The sequence below is a fragment of the Canis lupus genome, chromosome 21 (genome assembly GCF_011100685.1).
Source record: "Canis lupus familiaris isolate Mischka breed German Shepherd chromosome 21, alternate assembly UU_Cfam_GSD_1.0, whole genome shotgun sequence".
NCBI lineage: Eukaryota > Metazoa > Chordata > Mammalia > Carnivora > Canidae > Canis > Canis lupus.
Genome location: NC_049242.1, coordinates 16,185,716 through 16,211,703, shown reverse-complemented (window position 1 = coordinate 16,211,703; position 25,988 = coordinate 16,185,716). Strand labels below are relative to the sequence as shown.

The following is a 25,988-nucleotide window of genomic DNA, read 5'->3' as shown; positions in this document are numbered from 1 at the left end:
CGAAAGGCCCCAATAGCCATGCTCAGGAGCGGTGCACTCTGGGAATCGTAGTCTTCTAAGGGCCCGGCAGGACACCGGGGCTATCTCGGGAACTACAATGCCCAAAATGCGCCAAGGTCGGACGCGCCCAGAGTGGGCCCCGGGAGCGAAGGGGACCCGGCCGCCATGTTAGGAGTGCCGGGAAGAGTCCGCGGAACCTGGCTGAGGTTTTAGGCAGCGCGCGAGCCGAATGGTGGTGCGGTGGGGACGGCGGTGGAGGGTAAACCGAGCGGAGAGCACAGGGCCCAAACCCGGGGACCCAGGTGTGGACGCGGCATCTGGGGGCAGATTGGAGGGCGGGTCCAGCTGGACGCAGTATCCAGAGGCCGACTGGGCCTCGGCCTCGCTGTCCGGCAGGTCGTAGACGTACCCTACCGGTCTTCGTCCTTTTCTTATTAAGGGGTTGAGGGAGTCCGTGTACTCCTGGGCCCAGAGCATCACTTAGGCCCGCTTACGGGACCCTCGGAGCGGTCGGTATCCTTGGGCTGCGGGGACCCCGGACGCGACCCTTGTCACTCGGGTCAGCGAAGCCGGCTTCCACCCACGCGGAGCTGGGTTACTCCTCCCAATTTTATTTTTATCTTTTTGTCATTTATATTTCCAACTTTCCTTACCCCTCCGCAAGGTTTCGGACCTTTATGGGTTTTTCAGACAGGAATGATTTGCGGAAGGGTCCGAAGAAAGGGGTGTTTGCTCTAGTGGCCACGCTGCGGAGCACGGGGTGAGGGGACGGGGCTTTGGCGCCGCGATTGAGGGAAGACGGCGCGGTCTAGCGGACCAGCGCCCGGTTGGCGTGTCAGGGTGTTACTGCCCTGTTGACAGCTGGCGGTCGGTTTCGAGGTAACCTGGGTACTTGGGTAAACGTGTAGTGTATGCTAAAATACTGAGAAGACGCGGTGTTCTTTAGCATGGGTCACCATGTATTTTATTTTAAAAATACACTTAGTGTTTAATTTGTGATAGTCCATATATACGATTAACATTGAGAACTAATTTCTTTTGTTCTCAATTAACTGAAACCAAAATCACTGGTCTTTACGTTATCTTGCTCAGGATCTCAAATGAACTGTATTTTTTTTTCCAATTGTGTTACTAAAACAATGCTGTATATTTGTTCTTTTTCAGAGACTGCACTATGAAAGATGGAAAATGTCTTTTCTTCCTGAGGGTGTCTGAAGGGTTAAAAATGTGATATATATATTTTTTTTTTTTTCCTCCCTCCCTCTTGCACAATTATTCTAAAAACAACATTAGGAACTTGTTACTTTGGGTCGGCAAGGGTATGCATTTCACCTCTCTGTTAGGAGTTAGTAATAACAGTACAGTTGATGGATGGATTCTCCTATCCGGAAAAGCTAGGCAGAGTGATGAAAAAGAATAAAAACATAGTAGAAACAGCCTTTAAGATGTATACAGATGATAACTACAAAAACATAAAAGAATGATCTTCTGTCACGTTTCTGGGAACAAGTCACAACACGAAAGGCTTTGTTTCATTTTTAACAAAGGTAATATGTGTTGGTCTCATCCATGCAGTACAACAATGGGAAAGGCTCATACAAATATTTCTGTTATTCAGAAATACCTTCTTTGCAAGTAATGGTGGTAAGTATAGGAAAGGGAACAAAGTATTTGCTGTGTTCTTTCTGACCATCAGTATAACTATCAAAGTGTTTTATGTTTAACAGAGAAAATAGAGTGGACAACTTTGCATTTAGGCTTAGTTTCAAACTCTTAAATTATTTTTAGGGCTTGGTGGTTCATTGGTATCTTATTTTACAAACCTGTAGTGAGTCTTGTTCGTGGTATGAGATAATTTCTTTATATGAGCAATAGCCTTAATCTGAGTTACGGTGGAAGACAAATTTGTGGGGGCAGGGGCAGATTGCTTAGAAATCTGTGTGAAACTAGACCTATATAACGCAGCGATTTCTATAACTTCTAATTTGTCATATGTTTAGGCAGTTTGAAGTTTTTCCAGCTCATCTCCAGTGGATATCTAACCGTAAAGAATTGAAAGATGTATTTAATACCTAAAAAAAAGACTCCATGATTTAACCTTTAACTTTTAGGGAAAAAAATCCTGCATTCTTCTTTAGAAATTTTGTTTACAAAGTTAATATTTGAAGAGTTGGTGACACCAGTTTCTAAAAGAATAGCTGCAGTATCCCAGAGAAAACATTGGGTTAGGAAAACTGAAAAGTGGGATTAAGAATGCCTTTGGTGAATAAAGCAACTAACATTCTTTTCATCTCTTGGAAAAGGATTAAGGTATTGATTCGTAGTATAATTATAGGTAGCTCATTAAAGAGTAGTAGAGAGTCATTTGCTCTTATGGCAAGAGTTTCTTCAAGTGTTAAGTGTCAGGATCACTTACAGAGCTCTAAAGATACATAGCTATCGTCCACTCATCCCTGCTGAATTACTCTGCTGGGTTGAAAGCAGTTTTTGTGTATTTTTAAAACTATGAGTGAATGTACAGGGGTAGGGTAGAGTAGTCCTCTACGTCCTCTATGTTTATCGTGATGCATTACACTAGTAATAACAAAAGTTTTGGCAAAGATTTTGGTTTTGTCACTAATTATACCCGTAAATGAGTTCTGAAAATGTGTAGATGAGAAAATGATCTGGAGATCAGTTTATACATTAAGTGAGACGGTAGATTGGGGGAGATTTCAGTTGAGCATTATGAGGACCATGATATCCTGACTTACCTAGATATTTTTTAGAGTGCATTGAATGTAACACCAGAAAGTAATGATAAGAAACCCAAGTAAGAGTTCACACTATCTCAAGATTATGGTAAAGCTACTCAGATATTTAAGAGAGTCAAGTATTGAAAGAGGCAAGATGCTAGGATTTTCTGAAAACAATTTTTCTTTTTTTTTCAATAATTCCTTTCCTTGTGCTGAATCCTAAATTTTTAAAATTATTGATATTGTCTAAGTATTATTGACATTAGGTAAATGATATACAATAGAGTATAATTTTTTAATTGAAATTAAATAAATTTTTTTAAAAAAAACTAAATAAGGGACATTCTGGATGGCTCAGCGGTTTAGCACCGCCTTCTGCCCAGGGCATGATCCTGGGGACCCAGGATCAAGTCCCACGTCAGGCTCCCTACATGGAGCCTGCTTCTCCCTCTGCCTCTGTCTGTGCCTCTTTTCTCTGTGTGTGTTTCTCATGAATAAATAAATAAAAATCTTTAAAAAAAAAAAAAACTAAATAAAAACTAGCCACAGAGTAGTTAGAACCCCAAGGAGAGGGATTACCTCAGATTTTTCCAACAATTTGTTAAGTCAAATGTGTAAGACCAAGTTCCTAGCAAAATATGGTTCTGTTTCTTCCCTTCAAATAGTGATACAGGGCAACAATCTATTTCAGCCCATACTACTTTTAAAGGAATGTGAAATGCCTGTTACTAAGTTAACATTCCTAAGAGATTATAGTTGTGCCTGACTGAAATTTTTTTAAAATCGCATAATAAAAACTTTAGTGTACCTATATGTAGTTTGAAAAAGCCCTAAGTTGATATGACAGTCAGGCTTTGTCTTCTTCTTTTTTTTTTTTTAAAGGAAAGTTTGTTTGTTTGTTTGTTTTTAAGATTTTATTTATTTATTCATGAGACACACGGAGAGAGAGGCAGAGACACAGGCAGAGGGAGAAGCAGGCTCCATGCAGGAGCCCGATGTGGGACTCGATCCTGGATCTCCAGGATCATACCCCAGACTGCAGGCGGCGTTAAACCGCTGCGCCACCGGGGCTGCCCCAGAATCACTGCAGTTAATTCCCTTAAGGAAAATGATGTTCTAAATTATGAAAAATGTTAGAATTGTTTCATATCTTACAAAATTCTAAAGTAATGCTTTTATATTCCAAGCTATGAAATTTGAGAAAACAGGTGTTTTCTGCCTTTCTGTATCTTTTCCAAAATAGAATTAATTTTCTTACTTATCTCAGAAATGAAATGTCAGCAACCCTAAGGTGATAGAGGCCCAGTAGTTATATTAAAAATTATTCTAACCTGATTAGAGTTGAGATAAGCAAACTTAAAGAGGAAAACATTTTACCAAAAGATATCTTTTCAGACCTCAGATTAAATTAGATGTTTTCTAGTGTACATTCTTGATAAACAAAAGTAAGCATGACATAGAGTTTAGCACCTCTTGGGTAGATCTTAACTCATTCTGGAAATTAATATTTCATATTTCAAACACTTTGCTTTGCCTTAATATTCAGGAAACTAAAATGTAGGTTTTCTAATTTTGCTTAGTTAACTCATTGTGTTTATAACAAATTGACATAATTTTAGCTGCTGGATTTTATAGGCCACTGAAGGTAAATGCTGTAAATACCCTGGGCCAAGATTTAAAATCCAAATGTCCATAGTTAATGATTAACCAGAAAAGCAAGCCCTGTTGATTCTATTTCAATTTTTAATAGGTTTGGATAATTGTAGCACTAGAAAATACTTCCTTGCAAGAGTAAGTATATGAAGATGGATTTAATCAAATATAAATGTCTGAACATAAAGCCTTTTAAGGAAACTACAGAAATGTGCAGTTGTGAACAATTATGCAAATAGACACATACTTAATTCTTAACTTGATATAGTCTTTAGAGGGGGCTATGTGGATTTGAACTTGCTGTAAATGTTAATCCTCAGTGACTTGTATCTTAAAACCTTTTAGGAAAGTTCATCAGTTACCCTCTTAACACTCCTGATTTGATGAATTTAGCACATAGGTGTTTATCAAATTGAATAGCCTGGGGACTTTGAGCTACTCTAAGATACTCAGAAGATAAAATTTAGTGACCATAATCTTTTATATAAACTAAGTGACAAATTTTTAACACTTTGAGCCAAAAAAAAAAAAAAAAACCCTCAGCTTTCCTCCTTCCTTTTCCTCTCACAGCAGACTTTTAGTCGTTAGTATAGTAATAAGCGGGATTTATAGTTTCATAGTAATTGTCCCCATCAAACTGGATGATGTTTATTTTCTTGGCTCAATGTTTAGAGTCCCTTCCTTGTGAGTGTTTCCTATTATTTTATATATGAGACAGAAATAGAGAAAAACATAAATTTGTAGAGTATTTTACACATGGTGAAATAAAACAATTGCAGGAGTGGTAAAAGTAAACTACAAATAACTGACATACAAGAGCACTTATATTACAATTGCTATATTGAAACTAAACAGCATAACTGTAGTAATAAATGACCTTTACCAGTCTCATGCTATTTCAATGGACTACTGTCTCAACAATTGTGAATGTAGTGAAAGTTAAGTGTTACTCTTGGTGATGAACTTTACATTTATTACCCTCTTTTACATTTGACAATCTCAATGGAAGAATTTTCATTTCAAGTCAGCTTTTTTTACTCTTTGTATATTTAATGCTGGTATTATGCTTGAGTTTCAGTCCCATGACCTGTTTTCAGTATTCATGTTTGTCTTTCCAAAATTGTTTGCTTCTCTGTTTCCTGCTGGTCCTAAGATATTTTATGAGCAATTATTTTTGCTTTTCATGTTGCTGTGTATTCACCTGAGATGGGTTGCTGGATTTTCTCATTTTCCAGATAAATTCTGCTCTTCTCTTTCACATTCCTGGAACCTGTTTGGCATTTGTTGGGAGTTCTGGGTTGCTTGTAATAGAAAAGTTGAATTGAGTACTTGAGATGCCAGATTTCAGGGGGCTTAGGGAGTGAATGAATGGGAAAGGGGAAAGAAGTAGATACTGAATGTGGATAACCTATTTTATGAAGTTTGGCTCTGGAAGAGGCAAGAAATAATAGAAAATAATAAGAGGGTATGTGGGACTGAAAGAAGGTTTTTATTTAAATCTTCCTACTTAGAGGCCAAAATCACACTCTACTTCAGGGCAGTTTGATCATTTCCCAAAGAGAATTCTACACTGTTCCAAATTGGGCCAGAGGAAAGATGGAAGAGGTCTGAAGTACTTACATATTTTTTTCTATGAATACTCCCATACTTTTCATTGATTTTTTTTCCCCCTCTCTATTCCATTTGTTCCTGTTCCTTTGAGGGATTTTATGGCTGCCTATTTAACCAATCTTCTGCTCAAAGTATAGTGCATTTTTATGATGTTTCCAAAAAAGCATAGCAATGACCAAAAACCTAAGTTTCTTCTGAGAAATTACTGGTCCTAAAAAGATGGTGTTTGTCCTTTATAACAATATCAGTGTTTACCAACTAAACCTGACTCGGATCCTCACAACCATTGTTAGAGAAAAACAGTGTTCATTTGACCAAATTAAACTTGAACAAAACTTGTCTGCTTTTGTCTAACTATGATTACCAAGACACATTACCTGGAGGAGTAGTCTGATATAGATGCTTTTAATTATTTGTGTGAGGAAGGTATGATTGTGGAAACAAAAATGTACAAGGAGAGAAAAGTAACATCTACAGCAACAGAGCCCTCAACAAAAAGTGGAAAATCCATTTCTGACGATTATAAACTAAATTTTCCATTGTTAGAATTCACTGTCATTACCTAATAATTTAAATGAGCTGCTGTTTCCCTTCAGATATTTAATAGAATAAATGGGAAGGTGTCAGCAAAAAGAAGGAAATAGCTAAGACAGGTAAGGATTCAGTATAATCAAAAATACCACAGGAAATTGGTTTATTACTAGAGCCTGTCAGCATATCCAAATGTGATTTCATTTCCTTTGAAGAGATAGGCACCAGAAAAAACTTGAGGTATTCCTAAGAAAAGACTTGTGGCCACCAGTTGAATTGCTCTCTGTTACAAGTATCATTTTGAACTGTAATACATAGTGAGTGCAAGGACCCTTATATCCAACATAACTCCCCACGTTAACACTTTATATCTAAGCTAATACCTACTTCAGGTGAATGTAAGCCTACCCGATGCTCTTCTACCACTTCCAACTGTTTGGAGGGAGGAAAAGACATGAAAACAGTAAGTGTTAACTGTGTAATTGTTTATTGTTCTGGAAACATAGTTATACCCAGATTGAAAAACCTATTTGATACACCTACTTACTACTAAGTTAATGTGAGTGATTATTGTTAGTATTAAGTATTAATACCTACCTGCTCAGTAGTATAAGATAAAAAGTAGACCTCATATAGGTGGTTCATTTATGTGCCTGACCATTCTGGTTTTCCGTAGTAACTTGAGATAACTCTAAGTTTCTGGAAATTATTTTGGTACTGTGTAGAATTCACTTCAAACGCACTTAATAGTTCACAGATAACTGGAAAGTAATTTTTTCAATAATACTGATGAGAACATGCTGTTAAAATATTTATGAACTAGTTGAGGTCAAAATAGAACTATACCCTATTAGTATAAAATGTATAATGTTTATACCATTTAAAGTGATACAAACTATACATTTTATACACACGTATAGTAGTGTATATAAAAATCTGAGGGTGAGATCAGGGATCTGCATTTTTTTTTAAAGATTATTTCAGAGAGAGCTCACACATGTATGTGCATATGGGGAAAGGTTAGAGGAAGGGAGAGAGTCTTAAGCAGACTCCTGAGATTAAGACCTGAGCCTATGAGAGTCAGATGATTAACTGACTGTGCTCCTATGGATCAGCATTTTAAATAAATTTACCAGATGGTTTCTCTCTACCTAATCTTAACTGAAAGCACCAAGGTGAAATAACTTGTCAAAGTTCCTTCTACAGATAGGCCCCCTCTGTGTTCCTAACTCCGTCTTTCCTTCATCCTCAGTAGCTCTTATTCTTGCTGTTATTCCAAGACATGTGCCAAAATTTAAAAAGTATTTCTGCATATGTATATTCAGTGAAAATTAAAACCCAATCACATGAACAAGCATTGCTTAATTAAGGTGTATAATACAGATGTGTGGGTTTTTTTAGGGAAATGAACAAATTATATTTTCATCTATAGCATTTGATAAAAGAAAAAAATTAAGCTTTATTCTTCTTAAAATTTTTGAATAAGGGGACACCTGGGTGGCTCAGCTGTTGAGCCTCTGCATTCGGCTCAGAGCATGATCCCTGGGTCCCAGGATAGAATCCCACATCAGGCTTCCTGCATGGAGCCTGCTTCTCCCTCTGCCTGTGTCTCTGCCCCCCCCCCCCCATGAATAAATAAAATCTCTTTTGAAAAAAAAAGAAAGGTTTTTTTGAATAAGAAGCCCTACAGTACTCTATTAGAGATGTCCAAAGTATCAATACTTGTGGCACAGTTTCTATCCTAAATCCATTTCTCTGATTCTAGAAGTATCTATTGAGTAATTACCAAGTTAAAGGCCCTGGGGATTCAATGATGACTATGACCCTCTAAACTTTGAGTCTAAAGTTTTTATTAGTATCATGGACTCTTGTCAATCTAGTTAAGTCTATGATCACTTTTCCCAAGAAAAATGTTTTTAAGTGTATAAAGTACAATATATTGGATTACAAAGAGCCAGTGATGGTTGCCAAAAATTTTTATATAGAAATATATACGCTTTAACTCATTAACAAGATCTAACAGTAGCACTAATCTGCAATTTTAACATGAGAAGCATCAATGATAGTTCAAATTGTTCCCAACAATTGTAATATATGAAAATATAGTTCACCTGTAAACTAAAATTAATCTTTTGCTGCTAGCACTACTGTGATCAGTTGCCTACATTCAAATTTTATTATTTATTGGAAATATGCACTTTTTCCCCCATCCAAATTCATGGACCCACTGAATTCTATTAAGAACCCTGGTTAAATTAGGAACTTTTTCATTTTCACGCATCCAAGGCCTAAATGAGATCTTTAGGTACCTAGGCACTGAAAACCTTGTGATGCCTTCATAATTCAAAATATTTACACCATAAAGTGGATTTAAGGAAGTTCTGTTTCTCCTGGTGAATACTAACCCTTTTTTAAAAAATACTAATTTATTTCTGGAAAAGAAAAAGTACTAAAGCACTCCATTTGTTTATTTCATCATGGGTGAATGGGAGGAGAGGCTGCTGTTTTATGAAAGTATCTAAGATTGTATGTAGTACGCTTGGTGTATAGTAAAAGCTCAGGACTACCATTAAGTGGCTCTACTGGTGTGTGAGCTCCATGAGGTTAGGATTTTTGTCTGTTTTGTTCGTTGTATCTAATGTATTCCAAAAATTTAGGAAAGTACCTGCCACACTCATCTAATCTGTGTTCCATTGATCAGTTCCAGATCTGTTTGTCTCCATTTCTCTAGATGCTGTGCTGAAATGTTTTAGCATTAATCTACCACAAACTGGAAATTCCTTAGCAGACAGTAAGTGAATAAAGAGGGATAATTTATTTTCTGTACAGCAGAAAGCTAATAAATGCTATCTTAAGTGTATTTTTAGCTACCATTGTCACTCAACAGTCCTTGAAGGTGAGAATTGACATCATTCTAAAATTAAGGCACAAATCTGCCCAAAGTCATCCATTATTATTAAAGGAATTGGAAAAGAAACACATGAAGTGAATATCCTGGACCGAAGTATCTTCTCTCCCATTTGGCCAACACACATTTTATTTATTTTTTCTTTTCTTTTTTTTTTTTCCAACACACATTTTAAATACAGAGAAGTTATGGTCAATGCTACAATCATTTTCTCTTTGTGTTCACAATGTACTTACCTTTTCATCTTTTATATTCTACCCTCCAAGAAAAACATTTGAAGGTTTCAGGGGTTTGTGTTGGTAATTTACAGCTAATAGCGTTTTTTAAATGCCCATTCTTCCCACCTACTGTGACTGGGTATGTTTTCACACAGCTTGTTTAGAAGGCAGTAAAGCAGTTTGGACTAAGAAAATGTCAATAAAAGTGAGGAGTGATTTCAAAGTCCTTTTTTTTTTTTTTTTTTTTAACATTTAACTTATTTATTCATGAGAGACACACAGAGAGAGACAGAGACGCAGGCAGAGAGAGAAGCAGGCTCCATGCAGGGAGCCCGATGTGGGACTCAGTCCCGAGTCTCCAGGATCACACCCTGGGCCAAAGGCGGTGCTAAACCGCTGAGCCACCGGGGCTGCCCTCAAAGCCCTTTTGAGTCACAAGGAGAACCAGACCAATATCTAAATAAGCATGTGATACAGAAGCACTCATGTTGCTCAATCCATAACCTGAAGTTAAACAGGACTTAGTGTTACAGATGAAGAGATTGAATAGCTGTGAAATAAAACATGGCCTGACTTGTACAGGTACATAGGTAAAGCCATTTTGTAGGCTTTACCTATGCTACTAGGAGTGAACATTCATTCACTTCACTGCAGAAGCACAGTGTGCTGCCCTGGACCCTGCTGGGGCATTTCATAATCTATGATGTATGGACCTTCTTGCCATTCTAAACTACAAGGATTTCTGAATTCTGCATCACACCTAATCCCAAGGGATTGTCCATCTATAGTTACTTCCTTTCTGGAGTAGTGATCTAGGTGATTTGGTACGTAGAAATAAACAGTGACACTATGTTGTTTTTTTTTTCTAATTTTTATTTATTTATGATAGTCACACAGAGAGAGAGAGAGAGAGAGGCAGACACACAGGGAGAGGGAGAAGCAGGCTCCATGCACCGGGAGCCCAACGTGAGACTAACGTGAGACTCGATCCCAGGTCTCCAGGATCGCGCCCCGGGGCCAAAGGCAGGCGCTAAACTGCTGCGCCCCCCAGGGATCCCCAGTGACACTATGTTTGAGACTTTACAGAACTATTTTAATTTCCAGCATTCTCTTTACCTTGTACCTCTTGTGCAGGTCACATAACAGTTTTATGTTTTGAAAATAATTATAAATAACTGCATTGGTTGTTGACTTGGGAAAAAAAGAACCAGTGATAACTTGTAGCTTAATGGGGGGTTAGAAAATCACCCTTAATATTCACAGTGCTCCTTCAAAGCTGATTATGATGTCTAGGAAACAGCTTGATTCTATTTTCTCTCGTCTTTCCCTTTTTTTTTTATTTTTATTTTTTTTAATTTATTTATTTATGATAGAGAGAGAGAGGCAGAGACATAGGCAGAGGGAGAAGCAGGCTCCATGCACCGGGAGCCCGATGTGGAATTCGATTCCGGGTCTCCAGGATCGCGCCCTGGGCCAAAGGCAGGTGCCAAACCGCTGCGCCACCCAGGGATCCCATCGTCTTTCCCTTTTTAAAAATTTTTGTCACAACTTCAAGTTTCTTTCGTGCAAATAAGCATTATCTCCTTCCCTTTTAGCGCAAAGCCGCAAAATGACTGACATAAACCAATCAGATGTTACTGCTACCAGTAGGTAACATACTGTTCTGCCTGAAACCTACACAGTTGGCGTGCAACAATTGTTTAATGGATAAATAAGTTGTTAACTTTTAAGATTTTGATGGATTGCTTAGTCCTGTAAGCAAGCATTGACTTCTACCGCCTCTTATCACCTGATGCTTTTGTAACAGATTTTCTACTCGTGGACTGTTTCAGGCAATGAAGGAAATCGAACATACATTAATTGATGAGCTCTGTCTTCCCCTGGCACAGACAGAAGACTGAATGGGAGTCATTGATTCCCAGTATATCATAACTAGTCTGAAAGGGAGGAATAGAGGGCCATGGTATTTGAGAATAAAATCTTACTTATAGCTGAGCTTTATGTCATGTTTAAGGCCATGACCACTAAGCCATTCCTGTAACACTTACCTTCTAAAGGAAGCTTGTGAAATGTCTTCAGAATGACAGGTTTTGGGGTTTGTTGGTTTGTTTGTTTGTTTAGTGGGGGTTTTTTGTTGTTTTAAGTAAGCTTTAGGCCCAATGTGGGGCTTTAACTTAAGATGAAGAGTTGTACACTTTACTGACTGAGCCCACTGGGTAACCCAGAATGTCTTGGTTTTTCGTGACATTAATTCTTGTTATCTTCTGGGACCTGATTATTTCTAGGAACAGACTCAAATGATGCAGCTTGTCAACTGTTTTAACCTCAGTATCATTTAAAAAATAAAATTAGGTATTTTAGATAGACCACATCCATTTGGTCTGTTTCCCTGTTACCTGGCAATGTTTTTCATCATCAGCCACAGCTCTGTAAGGGCATTAAAGGGTCCCTTGTTACACAACTATAGCTCTAATGTTTGTAATAGAACATTAAGATCAAAGGCTTCCATAATCATCTACATTCAATCTTTCCTACCTTCTGCCCTCTTATTTCCTACTTATATTGTTATAGTAACTATATTGAGGGTACACGACCACTAAATTTTAAGTTTCTTTGAGAGCAGGAGCTATACTGTATTTTCATATATCCTTTTATACTTAAAATGGGACATATTTCTTCAGAAATATTCACTGAGTATCCACTAGGTGTCAGATATACTAGGTAGAATCTAGAGATACCAAGATAATTAAGCACAGACATGCCCTTGGGACTCTCTTGGGGAGAGGTGGAAAAAAATACTTGTAAGCCAAAAAAACAAATCACTGCAGTATAATAAAATGTTATAGTGGAGTAGGATATTTCCTGGTTTAAGAGGACTAAAAAGTTTCCAAAAATATGTCCCCAGTAAGTTTGCTTCAGTGACTAAACTTTCACCATTAGGTTATTCTTTGTAAAACCATTACTGCATTGTGATTGTCTTTGGGCAGGAGAACTAAGGGGCATCAGTGGGCTGTGGGATTTTTCCTCTTTTTAAAACTTCTTGTTAATTTTACATGCAGTAAGATTCGCTCTTTTTGGTATATAATTTCATGAGTTTTGACAAATGTATGAAAGTCCTGTAATCACCATCACAATTGAGATCCAGAGCAGTTCTATCACTTCAAAAAGTTTTTTTGTGCCCCCCTTTTACAGTTTTATGTATTTCATAATTTTTGGTAAAAATTTTCAAAAAGTAGGGTTTGTTTCATGTACATACTTTCCTTATCAAAAGAAGTATGTCTTTGGGTTAAGTACCTTTTCTGATAAGCCTCTGGAGAAATCTAGATATCCAAGGACAGTCTAAACCATTACACCGTTGTAAGTCATCTACACTTTAGCTGGTAGATCAGGCTGCTGAAAAGAATTCGGATTCAGAAAAGGTAAAGGGTGGGTGTGGGTGTGGTGTGTGTATTTTAGGTTTAAAAGAAGATAGAAAAAAAAAGATAGGAATTAAAGGAGGAGATTAGGGCCTGACCATGGAACAACGTGCATAGAAGGATGAGGGTAGCATGTTTTGAGTACTATAAGGTCCCTGGGTTCTCAAAGACACAGGGCACCAAAGAAGAGATGAGTCCTGAAGAGGAGTGGCCTTTGCCTTCATATAAAGATTGGTCGGTCATTATCTGGAGCTACAGTCCTGGAATTCTAGAACTGATTCTGCCAGTAATGCATTCTTGAAAAGTCACTTTCCCTTTCTGGGCCTTAATTTCATCATCTGTTTTAAAAAATAAGGTTGGATTAAATATATTTTAAAGTCTAATGAGCAAAGTTAATGCTGATCTGAATTGGGCTTCAGTGATCTAGCTCTCTGGCCCTCAGTGTTCTCATCTGTAGAATGACTATATATTTTAAGTTTCCTTACAGTTTCACAGTTTATGAATACTATTAAAACTTACCATTGTTACTTCTATTCTCATTTCTGGATCTGTACCTATTCTGGTTTTGCTTTTTTAAGTCATTAGTCACTATTCATTCAGTACTTCTGTGTGCCAGAATTTTTAATGTAGGGTATATGACCTGTTATTTAAGAAATTTTATAGTGCTACTGGCCTTTATAGGTGTACTAGTATGGGAAAAATCACACCATGCCTTCTATTCCCATCCTGGATGACATATTCCTACGGCAAGATCTCATTCCAGTGAATATTAAAAGTAGCACTAGAGAGGAAAAGAAGGGAAGGCTGTCAACTGGTAGTGAAGGGAAAGGAGCTAACACTTGAGGGGCTACTATGTGTTAGGTACCTTATATGCCCCTATCTTTAGGTCATTGACAAAAGCAGACAGGAAAGGAGTCTGTTTATCTTGATAACAAAAAGGGAAAAAATTCTTTCATCCCACAAATCATTGGAATTATTCAGAATATTTTGTTTTCCTGTCATTCTCCCCTATGAGGGCACAAACAGTATACTGCTTCTACATAGTGTTTGGTGAATGTTGAATGAATAGGGATTTTTCTCATGTCCTTAAAAGTAGTGGTTCTTTGGGTCCGTGAACCTCTAGGAATTCTATAAAAGCTATAGACCCACCTAGCATGTCTCCTTTCCCACCACACAAACACAACAGAGTAAAAAACCGCCAACTTCCGCTCCTTGCCCTAAGTAACTCTACACCTGTATTTGTGCAAAATCCATAATTTTGGAATGTTTTCTGTCTGCAATTTATTCATGTGTCCCAGGTTAAAAACAGCCCTTAGGATGCCTGCCTTTGGCTCGGGTCGTAATCCTGTGATCAGGGATTGAGTCCCACATCGGGCTCCCTGTGAGGAGCCTGCTTCTCTCTCAGTCTGTCTCTCATGAATAAATAAACCTTAAGAAAAAAAAATCTCAGCCCTAGAAACATCTCTGGATATCTACGCAGCCAAGAAGCCTAATTCCATTAACTTGTAATGCTTATAGAGCTGTCATCCTCTATTGGTCCTTTATAGATTTGAGAAAATCACACCATACCTCCTGTTTTGTTTATGAGCAGAAATTATATACAACTTACTTTGGTTTATTAATATGTATTATAACCAAAGATTAGCATTATATTTTTAAGGTTTTTAAGATTTTATTTATTCATGAGAGACAGAGAGGCAGAGACCTAGGTGGAGGGAGAAGCAGGCTCCACAAAGGGAGCCCAATGTGGAGACTCGATCCCGGAACTCTGGGATCACGCCCTGAGCTGAAGGCAGATGCTTAGCCCCTGAGCCACTCAGGCATCCCTCTTTATTTAATGTTTTTGAAGTAGAAATTGTTTAATTTACAGATGAAGGAATTAAGATTTGGCCTAAAGCTTATTTTATGTGAATATCATATCTCTGGCTTTCTAAATGCAATGATTCCTCTTTCTTTTTTTCTTTTTTGTACTTCTCATTCAGAAACCCACTTAAAATATTGTTAGTCCAGTGTCCTCATCTGTGAAATTTTATCTGGGTGGAGAAAGATAATGAAAAAAAAAATGTCCTTGTCTTATAATGGAAGAGAATGACCTGTAAAACTTAATAGAAAAATTATTCTAGGGGGATCCCTGGATGGCTCAGTGGTTTAGCGCCACCTTCAGCCTAGGGCGTGATCCTGGAGTCCCGGAAAAGAGTCCCACATCGGGCTCCCTGCGTGGAGCCTGCTTCTCCCTCTGCCTGTGTCTGTCTGTCTGTCTCTGTCTCTCTCTGCCTCTCATGGATAAATAAATAAAATCTTTTAAATAAATTGTTCTAAATAATTCCAAGTACAGTATGAGAACTCCCCTGTAAAGTTGTGAGGATCAAATTGGTTAAAGGAAAACTGAATGTTGTGTAAACTGTGCAGTTCGCTAAACACAACTAGCCCTTACCTTGATATAAAATCCAGGGCCTAGTACATAGAAGTTATTTGAATGCTTATCTAATCTTCAATATCTCCTGTGCTCTTACTTGACAGCAAGACTGCATCTCCTCCAGGCTTGTGATGGAGGAAAATTGAGTTGTTTATCATTGTTATTAGAGTAAAAAATAGGGAGTTTGCTGATTAAATGAGTTAATATTTTGAGCACTTAACTATGTGCCAGGAGATTTTTAATTCCTGGGTGAAGAGCAACAGAGTCTCCCTTGTATACGTAAGGACCTTAGGCTATATAGTTATAGCTAACATTTGAGTGCTTACTGCAAGCAAAAGCATTGTTCCAAGTGCTTTTGCATTTATTTCATTCATATGTTTCTGAATCTTTGTAGTAACAATAAAATACTGTTAATAATTGTCATCATTAATTTAACAATAAGAAAATTGGAATTTGGGATCCCTGGGTGGCTCAGTGGTTTGGCACCTGCCTTCGGCCCAGGGTGTGATCCTGGAGACCCGGGGTTGAGTCCCACATTGGGCTCCCTGCATGGAGCCTGCTTCTCCCACTGCCTGTGTCTCTGCCTCTCTCTCTCTCTGTGTGTCTCTCGTGAATAAATAAATAAAAATCTTTAAAAAAAAAAAAAAAAGGAATTTAAGGAGATTAGACCATTTGCCCAAAAATATTGCAAAGCTGAGACTTTGAACCCTGGCTGATTTGACTCTGATGTCTGTAATCCATTCCAGTACACTACCAAAGCTTCTAGCATTAATAAACATTAATCTTTGCTGTCATTTGCGAAGTTAGTATGGTGAGGGAAGCCATAAAGGAGGGACTAAGGGGGAGACACTCAGCCTTTTTCTGAGAGAAGTGGTACCCTCCCCCCGCAAACAAGTTTCTCACGAAATCAGGTTGGAAACAAAAGTTGAAGAAGGTGGAGGTGGCGTGGTTGAACCTGTTCAGGAACTGATTACATCTGAGCCTCTGGCCCTTTTGCCTGCCAGCTGACTCAGAGGGGGCCGATGGGCCAAGGCCCAGGCAGGTTAATTTCATGGGCTGTATACTTCAAAGGATCTGATTCCTGGCACTGCTATGCACGTTGCTGTTGGGGGGGGGGGGGGGGGGGACTTTGTGGAGGAGGGAACAGGATGGCCTCCAGGAAGTGTTTGCAAAAGACCAAGGCAGTGTTTGCTCTGAATCCAAATATATACAGCTTGTTCTAGGTTTGGCAATAAAAACCACAAGACCAGCCCTAAGCATGCTTAAAATTGGGTATTTAAATTTTAAGTATTCGTCTACGGTAAGTGCAGCAGTTCAGAATATGAATCCTAGAGTTAGAACTGGATTCCAATCTTGACTCTAACACTCAACTATGAATAAATTCATTACTAGGCATCAGTTTTCTCATGTGTGAAATAGGGATTAAGTGCCTACGTCTTATAATTGTGAAGATTAAAGCGAGTATAAAGTATATATCACAGTACCTGAGACAGTAAATTCTCTTGAAAAACAGTCATTCAGAGTAAAACTCATAAGAGACTGGGCTTAAATTAATTGATTCATTTTTCTTTTAACATATATTCAAAAAACATTATTCTGTAACAGGGATGGCGAAACAGTAACAACTTTTGTTGAATACATAAAATGAGCCAAATATTTTTAAAATATATTGACTAATGTTCACAGGAGCACTACAAAGTATTTTCCTACTTTATTAATGAGACCCTAGGTTGAAAGTTCAATAGCATGGCTAAGACTGTATGGTCAACACTATATAACTCCACAGCCTCTGAATAAGATAGCCTTTATCCCCACTGGAATGTACACAGCAGGCAGACACATAAATATATACATTCATTGTGCTGTTATTGAGGTTGATACTAGGTGATTGCAGAGAGCAGAGAAGGTGAACTGGGCGGGGCTGTGCCTGGGTGGAGAAAAGTTTGTCTTCTTTACAGGAGGAATGAAAGCTAGTAATGGGGCTTTGAACAGGAATGAGGCAGGGGGCTTTTGCTAGTCTAAGAGGAGGAGTTAAGAATAGTCTTTCTGGGTCTCCTCAAGTCACACTAAGAGGGATTAGCATTATGACAAGCATTATAATCTCAGAAAATGTTATAATTGCAGGCAAAAGGACTGCAGTAAGACTGGATTATGTTTACTTGAAGTGAAATGAAGGGGGTTCTATACAAATAATATCTGTTTGCATCAGAAGTATCTGTATCTGCTTGGGCTTTGTAATTGAACTAAATAATTGCCACTAACTACTATTGCATGATCATTAGGAATTAGTCACTACTGTGTTCACAGGCCAGAACTTTTTTTTTTTTTTTTCTCAAGAGACAGAGAGTGAAGAGAGGATGGGCAGAGGGAGAGAGACTCTTAAGCAGACTCCATGCCCATTGTGGATGGAGCCCAACATGGGGTTGATCTCACAACGCTGAGATCATGATCTGAGCCAAAATCAAGAGTCAGGTGCTTAACCAACTGAGCCACCCAGGTGCCCCTCACAGTTCAGACCTCTTACCTAGAGCAAGGTGGAAAGGCTTTGTCTAAACCACTAATCTCAAACTATGCGTACACTTAATTTGGGCAAATACTCTCAATATATGTATATTACCTTCTAAGATAAGATGTCCGCTATGAAATGCAGATATATAATAAAAAATTGTAAGGGATTGGGGAATCCCTGGGTGGCTCAGCGGTTTAGTGCCTGCCTTTGGCCCAGGGCGTGATCCTGGAGTCCCAGGATCAAGTCCCACATCGGGCTCCCTGCATGGAGCCTGCTTCTCCCTCTGCCTGTGTCTCTGCCTTTCTCTCTGTGTCTTTCATGAATAAATAAGTAAATAAAATCTTAAAAAAAAATTGTAAGGGATTAAATGAAGTTGAAATATACTATTTTATCTCAGGACAAACTATTAATGGTATAAATTAATATTTCAAATAGGCTACTTAATAGTTTTAGATTTTTTTTGTCAATTAGTCAGATTTTATTAAATGATAATTGTATTTATTTTTTAAGATTTTACTTATTCATTCATGAGAGACACAGAAAGAGAGAGGTAGAGACACAGTCAGAGGGAGAAGCAGGCTCCATGCAGGGAGTCCAATCTGGGACTCTATTCTGGGACTCCAGGATCACGCACGTCCTGAACTGAAGGCAGATGCTCAACCACTGAGCCACCCAGGTGTCCCTGATAATTGTATTTAATATCATAATATGACTGATACTAAGTAGAAGTGTCAGTTCGCTAATTTTTTGGTCTTCTTATGTATCATCTTCAATTCAGAGTTTTTTAAAGTAATCTTTTTATTTTTTTTATTTATTTTTTTTAATTTTTATTTTTTTATGATAGTCACACAGAGAGAGAGAGAGGCAGAGACACAGGCAGAGGGAGAAGCAGGCTCCATGCACCGGGAGCCCGACGTGGGATTCGATCCCGGGTCTCCAGGATCGCGCCCTGGGCCAAAGGCAGGCGCTAAACCGCTGCGCCACCCAGGGATCCCTAAAGTAATCTTTTTAAACCAGTTATTCATTTTGTGAGATTTAGTTTAGCAAAAATTAGCTTAGAAAAAAGTCCATAAGTTCTCTTTTAAAAAAGTCCATAAGTTCTCTTTTAAAAAAGATGTATTCTTCTCCCTTTCCCTAGTCACCATCCCTGCTTGTGCTCTCGTTCTCTCTCAAATAAATAAAATATTAAAAAAGAAATTTCTGTAGGATTTAATAAAAAAAAAAAGAAGAAAAATTCTTGCCACAACCCAGATTGCCTTGCATACCTCTAGAGTGCACACACTCTACAAAATGTAGATCAGTAGTCTAAGCAACAAGACCTGTGGCCATGAGGTGGGAATATTCAAACTTATCTTTTAGCAATGATTGGTCCAGATTCATTTATGAATAATAAATGGAAATGGTACAGTATGACTTCACAGGAAATCAGAAGAGCTGAGCATATCTGGACCTTTGAGAATGTGGCCTGTCTGTATAAAGGCAGAACCTATATTCATTAATTACCTCAAAGAAATACATTCTAGTTTTTTTAAGAAAATGGACTTTGTTAGACCTACTTTGACTTAATCCCAGTTCTGCTACTTACTATCAATGCAACTTGGGGAAATCAACAACCTCTTGTAGTTTGTTCTTAGCTCTGAAATAAGAGATGCCAGTACCTACCTCACTAAGAGGTTTAATGTGATGCTATTGAACCTTCACTGTGCATAGAGATGGTGAGCTAAACTATTTACAAGAATCTCTTATTCTGGGATCCCTGGGTGGCGCAGCGGTTTGGCGCCTGCCTTTGGCCCAGGGCGTGATCCTGGAGACCCGGGATCGAATCCCATATCAGGCTCCCGATGCATGGAGCCTGCTTCTCCCTCTGCCTGTGTCTCTGCCTCTCTCTCTCTCTCTCTGTGACTATCATAAGTAAATAAATAAAAATTAAAAAAAAAAAAGAATCCCTTATTCTGTGTGATATACTAGAGTAGTAGAAGCTAACTGTGCACCAAAACCTTTTCCTTTTCCTCCTGGGCACACAAAAGGACCACATTTCCTGGTGGCCACATTATTTTGTTCTAGCTAATGAAAAATGAGCAGAAGTGAACAACATCACCTTCAGGCCTGACCCATGAAACTTGCCCTTGCAATTCTCCAGTCTCTCTTCCCTCATCCATGAAAGGATCCAGCAAAACCAGTAGTGCAAGGGCCTCTATCTTCCTCCCCTGAACTCCAACCTGTATTGGATTGTGATCTGAGCCAGAAATAAACTTACTGTGTTAAGTCATTGAGATGTGGGGGTTGTTTGTTACAGCAGTTCATGTATCCTGACTAAACACAACAAGATTTGATAACTCAGAGAAGGGAGAGAAATTGTTTACAGTGTCTGGCACATGATGTACAATCAAAAAAAGTGATTAACCTCATTAAGAAAGATGAAGGTTACTTTTATGAAAGAGCTTATGGGCAAATATCTAAAAGTCCTCTGGGTAAAGTATGAGAAAATGTCAGGAATCACTGACATACACTCTGGTTTCCAAAGCTGCTTTTTTTTTTTTTTTTTTTTTTTTTTTTTTAAGATTTATTCATGAGAGACATACAGAGACGGAGACATAGTCAGAGGGAGAAGCAGGCTCCATGCAGGGAGCTCAATGTGGGACTCAAATCAATCCTGCGACTCCAGGATCACACCCTGAGTCAAAGGCAGACGCTCAACCTCTGAGCCACCCAGGCGTCCCTCCAAAGCTTTTCATAGTATTTCCCACTTGGGAATACCTAGAAAAATGAAGATAACCCCCCTGCTGTACCTCATATTCTGTAGCCTGCTCTACCAATTCACATTTCTCTTAAGTTGTATAAAAATATGTAACAAGTGCAAATACATTTTTTATCCTGTACTGAGAATCCTTCCATCTCTTTTTAAAAATCGTATTTATTTACTTGAGGGGGGTGGGCAGTGGAAAATCATAGGGAGAGGGACAAGCAAACTCCATGCTGAGCCCTGATGTGGGGCTCCATCTCAGAACCCTGGGATCATGACATGAGCCAAAATCAAGTCAGATGGTCAACCAACTAAGGCACCCAGGCACCCCTCCTTCCTCCATCTTGATGAGGTTTTCCTCACTTATTCAAATCCAAGAGCTAAAATGTGTGTTTTAGATTTCTCAAGTTATTCTCTCTCAAGTTATTTCTCTGAGTAGTTTCCTTTAACACATTTTCTAGACATTATAGTAGTTCGCTGGAGCTGTATTTTTAATGTTGAGAAATTGAATTCCTATAATTTGGCCTTTGTCTCTCAATGATCTTGTATTTATATATATATATATATTTTTTTTTTTTTAAGATTTTATTTATTCATGAGATATACACACACAGACAGGGAGACACAGGCAGAGGGAGAAGCAGGCTCTATGCGGGGAGCCCAATTTGGGACTCAATCCTGGAACTCCAGGATAAGGCCCTGAGCCAAAGGCAGATGCTCAACCACTGAGCCACCCAGGTGTCCCTTGTATCATATTTTTGATGTAACAACTACTATTGTATTTTCCTTTTTCCTATTGTATTTTTTTTCTTCATACTTATTTGCAAAGTTGATTCCTATGGCATTGCATAGATAGCTACTTAGGCTCTTGGCTTCACATTTTCTCCTCAAACGCAGATAAATTATTTCTTGACTTTGATGAATCAGAATATTAGCATAGCCTTCCAGGATATTTTGTTGCTATTACCCTTATGTTCCTCCCCTCATATTTTCAAAATATTTAAGAGCTAAGCAATTGGTTTTGAACCCTAGATAGATGTTCACAGGAACTATGTGGCTTAGAGGGAGCAAACAGGCTTTATCTGCACACAAACTTGATTTCCAGCCCTGGCATAGCTACCAACTAGCTATATATGACATTGGTCAGTTATTCAACTTTTTAAGAGTCACAACTGAAACAGAGTTGTAAAACCCACTTTGCAAAGGTGAGTGGGATATATAGGCTAATTTCACTTTTGAATATGGATACAAAAATCTCAAAATACTAGCAAACCAAATCCAAAATATACCTCATAACCATTTATATCAAGAATATAAGTTTGGTTTAATATTTTTAAAAATCAAAATGTAATTTATACCTTAAGTGATTGATGGGATAAACATAAACTGTCATTACAATAGATGCAGAAAAATCTTTTATAAAATTTAATATCCATTTATAAAAACAAAACTCTTGCCAAAATGGAAATAGAAGAGAACCTCTTAATATGATAAAGGATACCTATCTTAAAAGTCATGCTTAAAGAAGCAAAAACTTTCTTAAATTGATAAATCTTTCCTTCTTTTGACCTTTAGGACAAGCCCAAGAAGAAAGGATTTGTATTATTCCATTTCCTATGAGAGAATACTGAGGCTCTTTAATGTTAATGGCAACCAAAGATCCACAGTCTTTGGTTCACAGATGTGAGCTGGAATTCAAATCCAGGACCTTTGATATCAAATTTGATGGATTATCTTCTATAAGAACAATGCATTTTTTAGAGCAGCCCTATCCTACCACATTCATCAGGGCAAATGTAATGTCTTGAATCTTGATTGAACAGATCTTTACCTGATGCCTCTATTCTTAAACAATTGACTTTCTGTAGGATTAATCATACTTTTTTACCTTAAGAAGAGAAGGGAGGGAGAGAAAGGAGAAAAAGAAGGACTTTATAATATTTGCGGCCTCATAAATTGGCCATTAACTTTTATGGTCAAGCCAAACTTCCTTTCTCTTACCTATGAAATGAGATAATGTTTTTCTCTTAAGCTTGTTAGGATAAAGTGAAACATGAAAAGGGCTCAGCACTATGTTTAGCACATAGTATGTACTATGTAGTTGCTATTGGCAACTACTACACAACTAAAAGATAATCCTACAGATTTTACGACCAAACAGTGTTTCCCAGATCAGCGTAGAGCACAATATCAAACTGACTGCAGGTTTTTTGGATTTGACTTGGTTTTTGTGTTTTTTTTGCCAGGTCTTCCATGCTATATTTAAAAAGACATTCTTTCTATGGAGAGCTGTCGTGGGGAAGAAGACCTCCAGGAACTAAATATTTTTGGTTCTCAGTATGGGATTCATAAAGGAAGTCCTATTGTTTAAGACATGTCCTTTGTTCATTTGTTCCTTTGTTGTTTTTTTTTCCAATACATCTTTATTGAGGAGCCAACTATGTACTAGGCACTATGCTAGTCACTGAGAATGGATAGAACTATATTATAAGTTAGCTCTACAAAAGGAACTCTGGGGCAATCATCTCAGGCATCATGGTTCTGGGGGTCCAAGAGGCAGACTGCCAAGTATTGTGAGAAATGTAGAAGCTTGGCATCAGAGGGATGGAGGTTTCAAGTAAGGTGCTGCTTACTTTGTGTGTAATCTTGAACAAATCCTTCATATCTCTAGACTCCCATTTCTTCATCTGTTAAATGGAAATTATATACTTACCATGAAAAATTATCATGAGGATTCGATAGTGTCATTTAAGTGAAGCGCCCAGTCCTTAATGGCTCCTCCTTCTCATGGAATTGATGGGCCATCTGTCCTAACTTCTCCATTCCAAGTGCATTTTCCTTTGTGGTTTCTTTTTCCCTTTAAGTCTGATCTTAATTTGCTGTAAAACCTGATCTCAAACATATAATAATAATAATATAAATGGAGAAGTGGGTTGGACACACAGTGTACTTTGCTTCCCCCTCCCCCAGGAAGCTGCCCTCCCACTCCTCTTCCCACACAGCCATCATTGTTTCAAGCACAAACTACTGAGTCTCAAAGGCCACTCATCCCTTAATTGTCCATAACCAAGCATTTCAAAACATCTCTGATTGGTACATCAAAAGGAGCCCTTTTGGTACAGGTGGACTATTTTTACATTTGCTCTTTATCCTTCATTAACTGGTCAGACTATTCAGAGGAAAAAAGGATCATCGAAGGAAGTTGACTCTAAAGGAATGCTGAGTATGTCCTTCTTCGGCTCTTGCGGCATCCAGACAAATGTCCTTTGTCCTCTGAATACTGATGGCCCAGCCTCTGTGTGTCTATTTGAACCGTGCTTTAAACACTGAGAAAGTTATTTTCGTCATGTATTTACTTATTTGTTTATTCATTTACCCAATAGACATTTATTGACCACCAACTACGTGCCAAGTCGGTGCTAGATCTGGGGGATATATCCATGAAAAAGGAACAGACTGGACCCCTACCCTCATGAAGCTTACATTCTACCAACGGTAGAAAACAACAAAAAATTGATCATCAAATAAATTTATAAGTAGATTGTAATAGATGAGTACTCTGAAAGAACTAAACAGAAATTTTTTCTCAGCAGAGGAACAGTAAATTCAAAAGTCTCTGAGTGGGGCAGGGATTGGTATATGTAGAGAAATTAAAGAAGTATGAAATAAGAGTGGAGAAACTGGCAGATGACAAATTAAGCAGTGTTTTATAAGCTATAAGCTAGGACTATGGCTTTTACTTTAAGTTCAGTTCATTAAATATTCAGCAAACACTGTTTAAATATCTAATGTATACTGGACTCTGTTCCAGGATCTAGACATGTAGCAATAGCATTGAAAGTAGCTTTTTTTTTTTTTTAAAGTGTTGTTAACCCACAAAGTTACATTAGTTTTGCCTGTACAGAAAATAAGTTTTGAAAATTACATTATATGGGGAAGGCAGGCAGTAAACAAAATAAATAAGTAAAAATAGCAGTTTTAGATAGTGCTAGGGAGAATATTTTTATTTTAAGATGTTTTTCTTTTTTTAAGACTTATTTAATTTTGGGCAGCCCGAGTGGCTCAGCGGTTTAGCGCCGCCTTCAGCCCAGGGCGTGATCCTGGAGACTCGGAATCGAGTCCCATGTCAGGTTCCCTGCATGGAGCCTGCTTCTCCCTCTGCCTGTGTCTCTGCCTCTCTCTCTCTCTCATGAATAAATAAAGTCTTAAAAAATATATGGCAATATCGTGGGCAAGGTAATATACTCTAAAGCCATATTAAAAAAAAAAAACTTATTTACTTAATTTGAGACAGAGAGAAAGAGAGTGCACGTGTGCCCAGGGAGAGACAAAGGGAGAGGAAGAGAGAATCTTGAGCAGATTCCATACCCAGCAGGGAGCCTGAACCAGGGCTTGATCTCACAACCCGGAGGTCGTGTCCTGAGCTGAAACCAAGAGTCAGATGCTTAACTGACTAAACCACCCAAGAACCCCTTAAAGATTTTACTTATTTATTCATGAGAGACACAGAGAGAGAGGCAGAGGGAGAAGAAGGCTCCATGCAACGAGCCCAATGCGGGACTGGATCCCAGGACTCCAGGATTATGCCCCAGGCCAAAGGCAGGCACTAAACCGCTGAGCCACCCAGGGATCCCAAGATTTAATTTCTTAACTAATCTCTACACCCAACATGGGGCTTAAAATCACAACCCCAAAATCAAGAGTCACATGCTCTGAGCATGGTAGGCACCCCAGGGAGAATATTTTAACAAACTAAGAAAAGTAGTTAAGTATAGGGTTGCAATTTTAGATAAAAGTGGCCAGACAAGTCCTCACTGAAAAAAATTACATTTTTTTTTAATTTATTTATGATAGTCACAGAGAGAGAGAGAGAGAGAGAGAGGCAGAGACACAGGCAGAGGGAGAAGCAGGCTCCATGCACCGGGAGCCTGACGTGGGATTCGATCCCGGGTCTCCAGGATCGCGCCCTGGGCCAAAGGCAGGTGCCAAACCGCTGCGCCACCCAGGGATCCCTATTTTGGATTTTCTATGTATATAACCATATAGTGTATGAATAATGGTAACTTATTTATTGCTTTTCTTCACTCTGAAATTATAAAATACCTCCTCTCTCTTTTGTGTTCCTTAGCATTTTAATATAGCCCTTGTGCATTTCTTAACGAGTTTTCCCTAGACATTTGTCTTTTTTGTTGATATTGCAAATGAAAATATTTACTCCATTGTATTTTCAAACTGGTCATTATTTGTT

The 25,988-nt window shown here is 38.3% G+C and overlaps 1 long non-coding RNA gene across 4 annotated transcripts; it reads left to right on the top strand.

Annotated features, from left to right (window-relative positions):
• Nucleotides 1-2: 2 nt before the first annotated feature.
• Nucleotides 3-24,409, top strand: LOC111091511. Of its 4 annotated transcripts, none has more exons than XR_005375595.1 (4): nucleotides 3-302; nucleotides 1,165-1,227; nucleotides 9,262-9,321; nucleotides 24,124-24,409. It is a non-coding gene; the product is annotated as an uncharacterized LOC111091511 (long non-coding RNA). The 4 variants fall into 4 exon arrangements; XR_005375594.1 differs by lacking the exon at nucleotides 24,124-24,409 and adding an exon at nucleotides 20,025-20,270 and having other exon boundaries at nucleotides 8-302; XR_005375593.1 differs by lacking the exon at nucleotides 24,124-24,409 and adding an exon at nucleotides 22,987-23,117 and having other exon boundaries at nucleotides 13-302.
• Nucleotides 24,410-25,988: the final 1,579 nt, after the last annotated feature.